Source organism: Erythrolamprus reginae, chromosome 2 (assembly GCF_031021105.1).
Source record: "Erythrolamprus reginae isolate rEryReg1 chromosome 2, rEryReg1.hap1, whole genome shotgun sequence".
Lineage (NCBI taxonomy): Eukaryota > Metazoa > Chordata > Lepidosauria > Squamata > Dipsadidae > Erythrolamprus > Erythrolamprus reginae.
In genome coordinates, this window is record NC_091951.1 from 30675342 (window position 1) to 30690570 (window position 15229).

A 15229-nucleotide genomic window follows, 5' to 3' on the forward strand; every position below is an offset into this window, starting at 1 on the left:
GGGCCCGCCAACTGACATTGTTTAGTTGACGGGACCCGGAGAAGGCCCACTCTGTGGGACCTAATCAGTCACTGGGATTCGTGCGGCAGAAGGCAGTCTCGGAGATATTCTGGTCCGATGCCATGAAGGGCTTTATAGGTCATAACCAACACTTTGAATTGTGACCGGAAACTGATCGGCAACCAATGCAGACTGTGGAGTGTTGATGTAACATGGGCATACCTGGGGAAGCCCATGACTGCTCCCGCAGCTGCATTCTGCATGATCTGAAATTTCCAAACACTTTTCAAAGGTAGCTCCATGTAGAGAGCGTTACAGTAGTCAAACCTCGAGGTGATGAGGGCATGAGTGACTGTGAGCAGTGAGTCCCGGTCCAAATAGGGCCGCAACTGGTGCTTCTGGCAGCACCTGTTCATCTAGCTACCAAGCCTGAGGTGGTGAGGTGACCCAGGAAGGAGCGTGCGAGAAACATGAAGCAAATTGTCACCCCAGCGAGCGACACTGGTAAGGTTGTAATTCAAGGACTTAACAATTCACCTGAATGATGATGATCGTTCAAGCCACTCCCACCTGGTCACATGGCCGGCAAGCCACTCCAACACAATCACATGACCATTAAGCCACACCCACAGTGTGGCAGTAAAAAAATTGGCTCCCAATTACTGGCTATCCAATCTCTTCTTAAAATCTTCCAGTGTTGGAGCACCACAACCTCTGGAAGCAGGCTGTTCTACTAATGAATTTTACATTTTAATGTTGAAATCCAGCTCACTTCAGGTGTGAGAACTTCTTTTTAACGTGCATTACATAATTAGAAAGTTACAGTGCCACACCCCTCTATTTTTGGAGGAAATGGGTATGTGGCTAAAAAATAAAACAGGAAGTAAGAAAATGCAATATAAATTGCAATTTTGTTAACACCTCTTAGTATTAGCACAGAGTGTTTGGGACTGAGTTTAAGCTAAGGTGGACAATTATAAATAAAATTCTAACATTTTTCTTGTATTATATTTTTAAGAGCATTTAAAGAATTTATATAAAACAGCCCTTTTTTTCTCCTAAAGGATGAGAATTGGAAACATCTTTTGTTTCTTGGCTTTTAAAAAAAAAACGGACAATAAAAACATGATCAAAACATTTAAATATATTAAAGGGTTAAATAAGGTCCAGGAGGGAAGTATTTTTAATAGGAAAGTGAACACAAGAACAAGGGGACACAATCTGAGGTTAGTTGGGGGAAAGATCAAAAGCAACATGAGAAAATATTATTTTACTGAAAGAGTAGTAGATCCTTGGAACAAACTTCCAGCAGACGTGGTAGATAAATCCACAGTAACTGAATTTAAACATGCCTGGGATAAACATATATCCATTCTAAGATAAAATACAGAAAATAGTATAAGGGCAGACTAGATGGACCATGAGGTCTTTTTCTGCCGTCAGACTTCTATGTTTCTATGTTTCTAATCTAAACAATTAGATGTTTTAGATTACATATTTAATTAATTACATTTAGGATGTTATGTATTGTTTTATTATATGTTGTGAGCCACCCCGAGTCCTCAGAGAGCGGCAGCATAAAAGTCTAATAAATAAAATAAATAAATAAATTACAGGTAGTCCTCAACTTACAACATTTCATTTAGTGACCTTTCAAAATCACAACAGAACTGAAAAAGTGACTTATGACCTTTTTTCACACCTACAATTGTTTCAGCATCCCCCATGGTTACATGATCCAAATTCAGATGCTTATAATCTGATTCATATTTATGACAGTTACAGTATTCTGGGATCAAGTGATCCATTTTTGTAACTTTCTTACAAGCAAAATCAAAGGGGAAGCCCAATTCAACTGGGGGACTAACTTAACAACTGCAGTGATTCTCTTAACCATGTTATGATAAAAGTCATAAAATAGGGCAAATTGCATTTAACCAATGTTTTATTTATCAACCCGCTCACATTTTTGATGCTGCTGGGCGAACCGGTGGGTAACTTATCTGCATCCCACCCCTGTCCTTGAAGCATCTGCAGGTGTATCTATGTTTATCTGGAGCTGAAGAAGCTTTTTGAATAAGAAGCGAAAGGTCTTCAAAGGAAAAAACAAGAAAGTCCGGTTGCCTCCTGAAAAAGCACCTTTAGGATATACAAAGGGGACTCTCAGATTGTTAACTAACTAAGCTCCTGGCAAGAGGGAGATCTGGTGGTTTCTTTCCATTTTCAGGAGCATCTTTTATTTATTTATTTATTTATTTATTTAATTTATTTTATTTTGTCCAATACACAATGAGGGTTTTAGTGGGTATATATATATATCGGACCAGAATACCTCCGGGACCGCCTTCTGCCGCACGAATCCCAGCGACCGGTTAGGTCCCACAGAGTTGGCCTTCTCCGGGTCCCGTCGACTAAACAATGTCGTTTGGCGGGACCCAGGAGAAGAGCCTTCTCTGTGGTGGCCCTGACCCTCTGGAACCAGCTCCCCCCAGAGATTAGAACTGCCCCCACCCTCCTTGCCTTTCATAAAGTTCTTAAGACCCATCTCTGCCATCAGGCATGGGGGAACTGACACATCTCCCCTGGGCCTATACAGTTTATACATGGAATGTTTCTGTGTTTGTTTGCTTTTAATAATGGGGTTTTTAGTGTTTTTTAAATTATTAGATTTGTTCTTACATTGTTCTTGTTATTGTTGTGAGCCGCCCCGAGTCTACGGAGAGGGGCGGCATACAAATCTAATAAATAAATAAATAAATACACACACATAATAAAATACATGATGAAGGTTATAGAGGAGATACTTATAGTAAAATATATCTAAGAAAGAATAGAAAAGAAGATATAGTAATAGAATGTATCAATGAAAGAATAGAAGAAGAGATAGAGGAATAGAAGAAAGGTATAGGAGATATAGGAGAGCAATAGGACAGGGGACGGAAGGCACTCTAGTGCACTTGTACTCGCCCCTCTTAGGAATCTGGATAGGGCAACCACAGATAATCTAAGGGTAAAGTGTTGGGGGTTTGGGGATCTTCTCACATCTGCATTTTGTTTTTGTTTTTTCAAACCATGTTCATAATTTGGATCCCAATTAACCATCAAGGGAAAAGTTTTGGGGTAGGAATAAGTGGGAGATCAAAATTATCAAGACAGCAAACTGGCAGGAATAGCCAACACTCCAGAAGATAGGCTCAAGATACAGAAGAATTTTAACAGACTTGAACATTGAGCGCTGTCTAACAAAATTAAATTCAATGGTGAAAAAAGGAAGGTTCTACATTCAGGCAAGAAAAACAAAATGCACAGGTACAGTATATGTGATACCTTGCTCAACAGTAGTAACTTCCTGACAGAACAATTAATCAGTTTGACAGTTAGAACAACTTGCCTCCAGAATAGAATAGAATAGAATAGAATTTTTTTTATTGGCCAAGTGTGATTGGACACACAAGGAATTTGTCTTGGCGCATATGCTCTCAACATACATAAAATAAAATATACATTTGTCAAGAATCATGTGGTACAACACTTAATGATTGTTATAGGGGTCAAATAAGCAATGAAGAAGCAATATTAATAAAAATCTTAGGATATACACAACAAGTTACAGTCATACAGTCAACATGGGAGGAAATGGGTGATAGAAATGATGAGAAAAACTAGTAGAATAGAAGTGCAGATTTAGTAGAACGTCTGACAGTGTTGAGGGAATTATTTGTTTAGTAGAGTGATGGCATTCGGGGGAAAACTGTTCTTGTGTCTAGTTGTCTTGGTGTGCAGTGCTCTGTAGCGACGTTTTGAGGGTAGGAGTTGAAACAATTTGTGTCCAGGATGTGAGGGGTCAGTAAATATTTTACCCGCCCTCTTTTTGACTCGTGCAGTATACAGGTCCTCAATGGAAGGCAGATTGGCAGCAATTGTTTTTTCTGCAATTCTGATTATCCTCTGAAGTCTGTGTCGGTCCTGTTGGGTTGCAGCACCAAACCAGACAGTTATAGAGGTGCAGATGACAGACTCAATGATTCCTCTGTAGAACTGAATCAGCAGCTCCTTGGGCAGTTTGAGCTTCCTGAGCTGGCGCAGAAAGAACATTCTTTGTTGTGCTTTTTTGATGATGTTTTTGATGTTAGGTGACCATTTTAGGTCTTGAGATATGATAGAACCTAGAAATTTGAAGGTCTCTACCGTTGATACTGTGTTGTCTAGTATTGTGAGAGGTGGAAGGGTGGAAGGGTTTCTCTTAAAGTCTACCACCATTTCTAAGGTTTTGAGTGTGTTCAGTTCTAGATTGTTCTGGTCACACCACAAGGATAGTTGTTCAACTTCCCGTCTGTATGCGGATTCATCATTGTCTCGAATGAGTCCGATCACTGTTGTATCATCTGCAAACTTCAGTAGTTTAACAGATGGATCGTATGAGATGCAGTCATTAGTGTATAGAGAGAAGAGAAGTGGTGAGAGTACACAGCCTTGGGGGGCACCTGTACTAATTGTACATATATCTGATGTGATTTTTTTCTAGCTTCACCTGCTGCTTCCTGTCTGTTAGGAAGCTTGTGATCCACTTACAAGTGTGTTCAGGTACTGCTAGCTGATTTAGTTTGGTTAAGAGAATGTCCGGTACGATGGTATTGAATGCTGAACTGAAGTCCACAAAGAGGACCCTGGCGTAGGTCATTGGAGATTCAAGATGTTGAAGGATGTAGTGTAGAGCCATATTAACAGCATCATCTGTTGATCTATTTGCTCGGTATGCAAATTACAGGGGGTCTAACAGGGGATCCGTGATGGCTTTCAAATGGAACATCACTAGCCTTTCAAAGGTTTTCATAACTACAGATGTTAGAGCAACTGGTCTGTAGTCATTCAGTTCCTTGATGGAGGGCTTCTTTGGCACTGGGATGATAGTTGAGCGTTTGAAGCAGGAAGGAACATAGCACAACTCTAGTGATTTGTTGAAGATTTGGGTGAAGATGGGGGCCAATTGGTCAGCACAGACTTTTAAGCAAGAAGGAGTTATCTTGTCTGGGCCTGGTGCTTTTCCAGGCTTCTGTCTGAGAAATAGATCTTTCACTTCCTTTTCTGTGATCACTAGGGGTTGTAAACACAATGGGATGGGTTCAGTTGTAGAATATTTAGCTGTTGTTAGTGTGTCTGGGATGGAGGTTGTGCACATAAGTGGTTGAGGTTCCTTTTCAAACCTGCAGTAGAACACATTCAGGTCATCTGCCAATTGCTGATCTCCTTCAGCTTGGGAAGGTGGTTTGCTGTAACAGGTGATGTTTTTGAGAGTTTTCCACATGTTTGCTGGTTCATTTGTTGAGAATTGATTCTTTAGCTTTTCAGAGTAGTTCCTTTTTGCTGCTCTGATCTCCCTTGTTAATATATTTCTGGCCTGATTGTACAGCATTCTATCACCTTTTCTGTAGGCTTCCTCTTTGGAATGACGTAACTGCTTGAGTTTGGCTGTGAACCAAGGTTTATTGTTACTGTATATTTGCAAGTTCCTGGTTGGTACACATAGGTCTTCACAGAAGCTGACATATGATGTTACAATAAATGAAGTGGTGAATGCTCCAACACTGGAAGTTTTCAAGACAATGTTGGATAACCATTTGTCTGAAGTGCTGTAGGGTTTCCTACCTTAGGAAAGGGTTGGATTAGAATATCTCCAAGGTCCCTTCCAACTCTGTTATTCTATTCTATTCTATTTTTCCACCCAGCCACTGGCATTTTTTTTACTTTTTATCAGAAAACAAGGCAAGCATCAGCAACAACTGTAAGTCTCAGTGTTCCCAACAGAAGGACTCACCAGATTTTGAAGTAATTATGTTACTGCCAAAAACAAATGACAATAACATAATTACTGCTACAAAGAAACAGCTTTCTGATCTGAGTTGCTGGCTTCAGCTTTAACTCCAGTGTTGAAAAAGTAGTGACATTTACTCCATCCTGGCCCTCAAGGTGTCACTTTTCCAATAAGTAGAGATAGACATAGTGGCTGTGTTGTGGACATTATCCATGGCTAACAATTGTGTGTTAATTCATTCTAAGTACTATGGAAGGACAGCAATTGTCCAGTCTTAGATCTGCTTTTGTGAAGAAGAATGAAGAATATAGAATTTACACAGGGCTTTGCTTAACACCAGGCCTTAGCTAAACAAATCCACCATTTTTCTATGGTAGAAAAATGCTCTTCTGTATATATCGTGAATCTGTAAGTATGTCCACCAATCCAAAATTCTCCCTTTTTCTTCTAGTTCTTCTTTTGATTTTAATTTGAATTGTTCTTTCAACAATTCTTTGTATCTTATAGTATTATCTAGGTGTATTAAACTTGGGTGGTACAGTGGTACCTCTACTTAAGAACGCCTCTACTTAAGAACTTTTCTAGATAAGAACCATGTGTTCAAGATTTTTTTGCCTCTACTTAAAAACCATTTTCTGCAACTGGCGCACAGGTGAACCTGTGCAAACGCCCTCCTCGGTACAGCCGAAAGATGATGTTCCAATGTTAGCTGTGGATCAAGGAGGACGCCCAAGTTGTGGACCTTCTATTCTATTCTATTCTATTCTATTCTTTTCTTTTCTTTTCTATTCTATTCTATTCTACTCTACTCTATTCTATATATTCAATGACCAACACAGACTTCAGAGGATAATCAGAACTGCAGAAAAAACAATTGCTGCCAACCTGCCTTCCATTGAGGATCTATATACTGCATGAGTCAAAAAGAGGGCTGTGAAAATATTTACTGACCCCTAACATCCTGGACACGAACTGTTTTAACTTCTACCCTCAAAACGTCGCTACAGAGCACTGCATACCAAGACAACTAGACACAACAACAGTTTTTTCCTGAACGCCATCACTCTGCTAAACAAATAATTCCCTCGACACTGTCAAACTTTTTACTAAGTCTGCACTACTATTGCTACTAGTTTTTTCTCATCATTCCTATCGCCCATTTCCTCCCACTTATGAATGTAACTTATTACTTATATCCTTAACATTTTTATTAATATTGATTGCTTCTTCATTGTTTTTGACCCCTATGACAATCATTAAGTGTTGTACCACATGATTCTTCACAAATGTATATTTTCTTTTATGTACACTGAGAGCACATGCACCAAGACAAATTCCTTGGGTGTCCAATCACACTTGGCCAATAAAATAATTCTATACTATTCTATAACTTTTAAAATGAATGCAAAAGAATGCAGAGTCCTTCGGGAGTTGGGCGGCATATAAATTAAACTAATAATAAAAAATAATAATAATAAAGGAGAAATGAAACAGTAATAGAAAATAAATGAAAAAAGAGAAAAAGGGGAAGGGGAAATGTATAAAAGAATGGCTTCCAATCTTCTGTATACCAGTTACAAATGCATTTACTATATATATTATAGAGCCGGGGTGGCGCAGCAGGTAGAGTGCTGTACTGTAGGCCACTGAAGCTGACTGTAGATCTGAAGGTCAGTGGTTCAAATCTCATCACCGGCTCAAGGTTGACTCAGCCTTCCATCCTTCCGAGGTGGGTAAAATGAGGACCTGGATTTTGGGGGCAATATGCTGGCTCTGTTAAAAAGTGCTGTTGCTAACATGTTATAAGCCGCCCTGAGTCTAAGGGGAAGGGCAGCATAAAAATCGAATAAATAAATACAGTAAATAAATATTTCATGGAATGGAATAGAATAGAATGGAATGGAATAAAATAAACAGAATGGAACAGAACAGAATAGAATAGAATAGAATAACAATAGTTCGGTTAGAAATCATTTGAAGTTACAACAGCACTAAAAAGTGATTTATGACCATTTTTTGCACTTAGGACTGTTGCAACATTCCCATGGTCTCACTTAGGAACAGAAAATTTGTGCTCAGTTGTAGTCGTACGTTGAGGACTAGCTGCATCACTTCCATAGTTTGTCTATGGGTCAATGTGCACATAGTAGCAGCCATAACACCAGTGATGGGCTCCTTCTCCTATGGTCAGTTATCTAGAACCAATAGAATTTTTTTTTCTTTTTTCCCCTTCTGGGCTCTGGATATGTTTTTCCTATCACAGTAAATGAGGTTGAATATGGATAACTTTAGAAGAGCTGTGTGTGTACATACACATGCAGTTTATATAGTAGATAATGTATATTTTTGTGTGCCTGTGTGTAATATATATGTACACATACGGCATATATACATAGAATTAAATTGTATACAGTATTTTGGATGGTCAGTAGTAGTAAATAGATAGGGAAATTGTATCTCTTTCAGGCGAGGAGAGGCCAGGCACCCTAACCCAAACCCTTGACATGAGTGATGTCAAGTTGGCCACCTTTAAGCCAGTCACATGGCCTTTAAGCCACCACCCCAGTCACATGATTGTCAAGCCACTCCTACCTGGTCACATGGCCGGCAAGCCACACCCACACAATAAGCCATGCCCTTCACTGCATAACACTATGGAACAAATGTTAGGGGTGGAAATATTCCTTCTGCAACAATTTTGTGAAATGGCATATAACAGCAATTCCCCACTTTTCTGGCTCTGTGGACCAGTGGCGGTAGTGAGGGAGAGGGGATGGTTTCATGCATGTGCCTGCTTGCACAAATAAAGCTTGACACATTCGCCTTTCACTTGTGGGGCCCAAATCTCAAAGCACCACAATTTGGTACTGGGTGACATGCTGTATAGCACATTCTTAAATTTAACATGTTCCTGTGAGGTTATCCACAATTGAATCATGATTTATTGCACTGTTCTGAGTTTAGATTTGAATGGTGCTCTAAACCAGTGTTTCCCAACCTTGGCAACTTGAAGAGATTTGGACTTCAACTCCCAGAATTCCCCAGCCAGCATTCGCTGGCTGGAGAATTCTGGGAGTTGAAGTCCAGATCTCTTCAAGTTGCCAAGGTTGGGAAACACTGCTCTAAACTAACACACCCACTGGCTGGGTGTGACCGACTATAGTTTATTGCATGAACTCAGTCACGGGCCTTTGAAGACAACCAAGTAGAACAGTCTTTTTCAACCCACTTCCTCCATCCGTGGCTTTGAACTACAACTCCCAACATCACAGGCCAGCATGGCAACTTTTTTTGGTCTTTCTTTCCCCAAAAAAGCAGGGTGAAGATTGGCAGGCCAAACAGTTTGGCCTAGTCATGCCCAAATGAGACAGATTCCAGTCCACATAGAGCCTGGCCCACCCACAGAATAAGCTTACATTTGGAAAGGTTTTGGTGCTGCATAAATAGGCAACAACAGGAGCAGGAGCCACACAGTGGAACAAATAGAAAAACCAATGTAAATAAGTATCTGAGGAAAGAGATTATATGTCTGTAATTTATGACAGAAAGAGAGAGAGGAAGAAAATGAAATAAAAGAAAAAGGAAAGAAAGAGAGAAAGAAAAAGAAGAGAAAAAGGCAATGTAAATAACTATCTTAGGAAAGAAATTAAATGTCTAATTTATGAAAGGAAGGAAGGAAGGAAGGAAGGAAGAAACTGACAGACAGACCGAAAGAAAGAAAGAAGAAAGAGAGAGAAAGAAAAGAGAAAGGAAAGAGAGAAAGAAAAAGAAGAGAAAAAGCCGATGTAAATAGGTATCTTAGGAAAGAGATTAAATGTCTGTAATTTATGGAAGGAAGGAAGGAAGAAAAAAGACAGAGACAGAAATAATAAAGAGAGAGAAAGAAAAGAAAAAGGAAAGAGAAAGAAAAAGAAGAGAAAAAGCCGATGTAAATAGGTATCTTAGGGAAGAGATTAAATGTCTGTAATTTATGAAAGGAAGAAAGAAAGAAAGAAGAGAGAGAGAGAAAGGAAAGAGAAAGAGACAGAAAGAGAGAAAGAAAAAGGGAAAAGGGAAAGCGAGAAAGACAGACTGATTGACTGACTGACTGACTGATGAATGAATGAATGAATTTTGGCAATAGTACTGTATTCTGCTCTGCTTTTAATTCCAATTAAATCGCATGGGTGTTCGACTGGGTTTATCTTATGGTGCTAGATATCCACAGCTTGCATTCAATTTTTATATAAGACCTATCTCACAAATACCATTCGTATTATCCCTTTTTTTTAAAAAACCTTTATTTATATCCTCTTACTTCATCCTCCATCCTTTTTTCAAACACTTATTTGCTTTCTTAACAATACAATCCTATATCTATTTAACGTATTTACTTTCACAGCTTCCTTTTATTTCCTCCTTGTTAACTGAATCACTGCAGTTGATAAGTCAGCAACCTGGTTGTTCAGTGAATCTGGCTTCCCCATTGACTTTGCTGGCCGGAAGGTCGCAAAGGCAGATCACACACAAAGGTCATAAATATGAACCCATTGCCCAAGTGTCTGAAGTTTGATTGTCTGACCACGGGGATGCTGCAGAGGTTGTAACTATGGGGACAAAATGGTCATGTCACATTTTTCAGTACCATTGTGACTTTGCACTGTCATTAAATCTAATCTAATAAAATATTTATTTATTTATTCATTCATTCATTCATTCATTCATTCATTCGATTTTTATGCCACCCTTCTCCTTAGATTCAGGGCAGCTTACAACATGTTAGCAATAGCACTTTTTAACAGAGCCAGCCTATTGCCCCCACAATCCGGGTCCTTGTTTTACCCACCTCGTAAGGATGGAAGGCTGAGTGAACCTTGATGAGATTTGAACCTCTGACCTGCAGATCAGTTTTAGTGACCTGCAGTACTGCACTCTACCTGCTGCACCACCTCGGCTCGCTTCAGTAAATTGTTGTTAAGTCAAGGACTAGCAGTATTCTAACCCTGGTCTGACAATGGCTGTATAAAGAGATAGCACTAGTCCTTCATCTAAAGGTGCTTTACATACTGTTGTAGTTGGCTCTGGCCCAGCTCCTGCCCCAGGGAATGTGGAGGTGGATGCAGGGGAAACTTCAACATGTCATAGGCCTGTTTTATTGCCGACAGAGTCAGGTAGTTCAGTTTCCTCGGACGAAGAAGAAGGTGGGAGTGACTTGGAAGAGGGGGGCTTGGCACACAGCCCAGGAAGTCAATCTCCATTATCTTCGGTCGATTCGGATGCAGAAGTCTTGAACCCACGCAAGCGCAGTGTTATGCGTAGAAGAGACCAATTGAGGACATATTACAGGAGATAAGAGAAGTCACCTGTGTTTGGGTGGGGCTCCAGTAATTAGTGCTACTGATATAAATAGCAACGTGTGGGTTTGGCCGTTGTGGAAGATTATCTGATCGTTGTTCTTCAGGACTGCCTTGCTTTTTCTGGACTTTGTTTGTTGATTTTTCACAACTTTGAAACCAAAGCAGGGCAAAGTGTGTGTGTGTTTCACTTCATGGAAGAAGAAGGGCTGTGACGTTTCTTCACAGCTGCAAGCTAAGTACTTAAGGACTGATTAAGGGAATTGTACAGACTACACGGTTGTTTTGGGAAGAGAGCTCTTTGCAATACAAAAAGAGTGCTTAGTTTATTTTGAATTTTGTGATAAAGAACATTGTTTTGAATTTTCAAACTTGTCTGTGTCTGAAATTTGTACCCTTGAATTTTCAGGAGGTTCATACCAGAGAGCCCGGCAGAACACGTACATACATACATACATACATACATACATACATACATACATACAGCCGAATGGGCAGCCAAATTTTTTACTGCCACACCATGGGTGTGGTTTATTTTGTGGGTGTGGCTTGATGGTCATGTGACTGGGTAGAAGTGGCTTGCCAGCCATGTGACCAAGTGGGAGTGGTTTGAACAATTATTGCCGCACGGTGCCTTTTCATCTCAGCTGTGGGCAGAGTGAGGGCTTCATGAGGGGAAAAAGACTGCAGCCCAGACTACTTCGGCGTGGTGCAGCTCTCCTGGCCTCAGGAGGTGGCCGCGTGAGGCTGGAGGGGAGCCGGGCAGGAGAGAGGGAAGCTCGTCCGAGGCCAGGAAGGAGGAAAGAGGAAAAAAGCGAGGAGCGCAGACACAGCAGCAGCAGCAGCAGGGGGAAAAAAGGAGAGCCGAGCTGAGACCAGTAATCCAGGAAGTGACAGCCGCCGATCAGCTGGAGCTGTGCACGCATCTTCATTTCTGCCGGTGGAACTATGTTCTGCCTTGTCCTGCCTGCTGCCTGCCCCTGCATACATACATACATACATACATACATACATACATACATACATACATACTCAGCCATCCAGCTCAGGACTGTCCCGAAGGTGTTTTTTTTTCAAGTGACAACTGGACTTTCTGGTTTTCCTTTGAAGATGTTTCGCTTCTCATCCAAGAAGCTTCTTCCTCTCTGAATATTCCCCACCATCCAGTCAAGAGCTGAAGAAGCTTCTTCGATGAGAAGCGAAACGTCTTCAAAGAAAAACCAGAAAGTCCAGTTGCCTCTTTAAAAAAGCACCTTTGGGACAGCCCTAAGCTGCATGGCTGAGTATGTATGTATTTATGATGGTATTATGACTATGTATGTATGTATGTATTAAGGGGCGTGCACAGTAATGGGCAGCCAAAAATTTTACTGCCACACTGTGGGTGTGGCTTATTTTATAGGTGTGGCTTAATTGTCATGTGACTGGGTAGGAGTGGCTTGTCAGCCATGTGATCAGGTGGGAGTGGCTTCAATGATCATCATCGTTCAAGTAAACTGTTAAGTCCTCGACTTACAACCTTACCAGTGTCGCTCGCTGGGGTGACAATTTGCTTCGCATTTCCCGTGCTCTCCTTCCTGGGTGGCCCCCCCCCCGCCTCAGGCTGGGTAGCTAGGCAAACAGGTGCTGCCAACACCGCTTCCACTCATGCCTTCTGCTTGCAGGTTGGAGGAAAGCGAGGAGCGCAGACGCAGTAGCAGCAGCAGGGGAGAGAAGCTTGTCCAAGGCCAGGAAGGAGGAAAGAGGAAAAAAGCAAGGAGCGCAGACACAGCAGGGGAAAAAGGGAGAGACCAGCCGAGACCAGCAATCCAGGAAGTGACAGCCACCAATCAGCTGGAGCTGCACGTGGATCTTCATTTCCACCGGTGGAATTGCGTTCCACCCCGTCCTGCCTGCTGCCCACCCCTGGGCGTGCATAAGTGCACCAGAGTGCCTTCCGTCCCCTGTCCTAATGTTTCTCTTTTACTAGTATCATAAATATAAATATTGTTATATCTTTGTATACCACCAATACGTATGTGACCACACAAATAAAATAAATAAAAAGTATTCCATTGAGGACTTGTGTACTGCACGAGTCAAAAATAGGGCTGTGAAAATATTTACTGACCCCTCACAATCTGGACATAAACTGTTTCAACTCCTATCCTCAAAACTTTGCTATAAAGCACCACACGCCAAGACTACTAGATACAAGAACAGTTTTTTCCTGAACGCCATCACTCTGCTAAACAAATAATTTCCTCAACACTGTCAAACTATTTACTAAGTCTGCACTACTACTAGTTTTTTCCCATTATTCCTATCACCCATCTCCTCCCACTTATGACTGTATGACTGTAACTTGTTGCTTGTATCCTTAAGGTTTTTATTAATATAGTTTGTTTCCTCATTGCTTATTTAACCCCTGACAATAATTAACCATTGTACAACATGATTCTTGACAAATGTATCTTTTCTTTTATGTACACTGAGAGCATATGTAACAAAGACAAATTCCTTGTGTGTCCAATCACACATGACCAATAAAGAATTCTATTCTAAAGAATTCTACTGTATGCATGCGTGCATACATGCATTATATTTATATATTTATGGTATGCTTGTGTTGCATGGTTTTTAAATGTTGGGTTTTTTTAATATGTTTTCTTTTAAACATTAGATTTGTCACATTGTACATTGTTTTATTACTGTTGTGAGCCGCCCCGAGTCTGCAGAGAGGGGTGGCATACAAATCTAATAAATTATTATTATTATTATTATTATTATTATTATTATTATTATTATTATAATAATATTCCCCCACTCCAATAGAACTCAGTGCCGCAACAATATCTTCAGAAAAAAACTGCAAAATACCTGTAGGAAAAACAATTGCTGCCAACTTGCCTTCCCTTGAGGCCCTGTATACTGCACAAGTCAAAAAGGGGGCAGGGAAAATATTTACTGACCCCTCGCATCCTGGACACAAACTGTTTCAATTCCTACCCTCAAAACGTCGCTAGAGTACTGCACGCCAACACAACTAGACACAAGAACAATTTTTTCCCGAACGCCATCACTCTACTAAACAATTCCCTCAACACTGTCAGACTTTTTACTAAATCTGCACTTCTATTTCTACTAGTTTTTTTATCATTCCTATCATCCTTTTCCTCCCATTTACGACTGTATGACTGTAACTTGTTGCTTGTATCCTAAGATTTTTATTAATATTGATTGTTTCTTCATTGCTTATTTGATCCCTATGGCAATCTAATAAATAATCATCATCATCATCATTATCATCATTAAGTGTTGTACCACATGATTCTTGACAAATGTATCTTTTTCTTTTATGTACGCTGAGAGCATATGCACCAAGACAAATTCCTTGTGAGTCCAATCACACTTGGCCAATAAAATTCTATTCTATTCATAAACTTACAGTGTTTCTCAGCCTTGACAGTTCGAAGAGGTGTGGAGTTCAAATCCCGGAATTTGCTGTTGCTGGCTGGGGAATTCTGGGAGTTGAAGTCCACACACCTTCATATTGCCAAGCTTGAGAAACACTGCTTGGTTCTATCTCACACATTAAACACAGGGCTGGAGCACATCGGCAGCCTAGCCAGAAGTCTATCCTGCCTCTGCTTCGGTGTTCCTTTCCCTGCCCTAAAACTGGCCAGGTTGCTTTGGGAACCGCAGGTGTCACCAGCGCTCCGCCTCCGAGTTTTTCCGCTCCTCTTGGAGGCACCTGCGAGCATAGAGTTAGGAAAACTCAAGAGGGGCGCGCGGCTTTCGCATCACTTTAGGCCCGTTACGTTGGGCGAAAGGGGAGGAAATAGGAAAATGCGGCGCGGTTGCAAGCGTGCGCAGGGTGGATGCCGGCTACTTTGGTTTCCCGGATTGCTCCCGTAAATTTGATGATTCCCACGTGCAAGCGATCTGGAATATTAAAGGGGAGTAGCCCCCTCATAAAATGCTCAGCTAAGCGAGCCTGGGGGATTATGCACATAATGTACAGAAAAGTACAATTCCCTTGATGGGGTAGGATACTGAATTTAACACCGAAAGTACATTTTAAACTCGATAAACCACGCGTCAT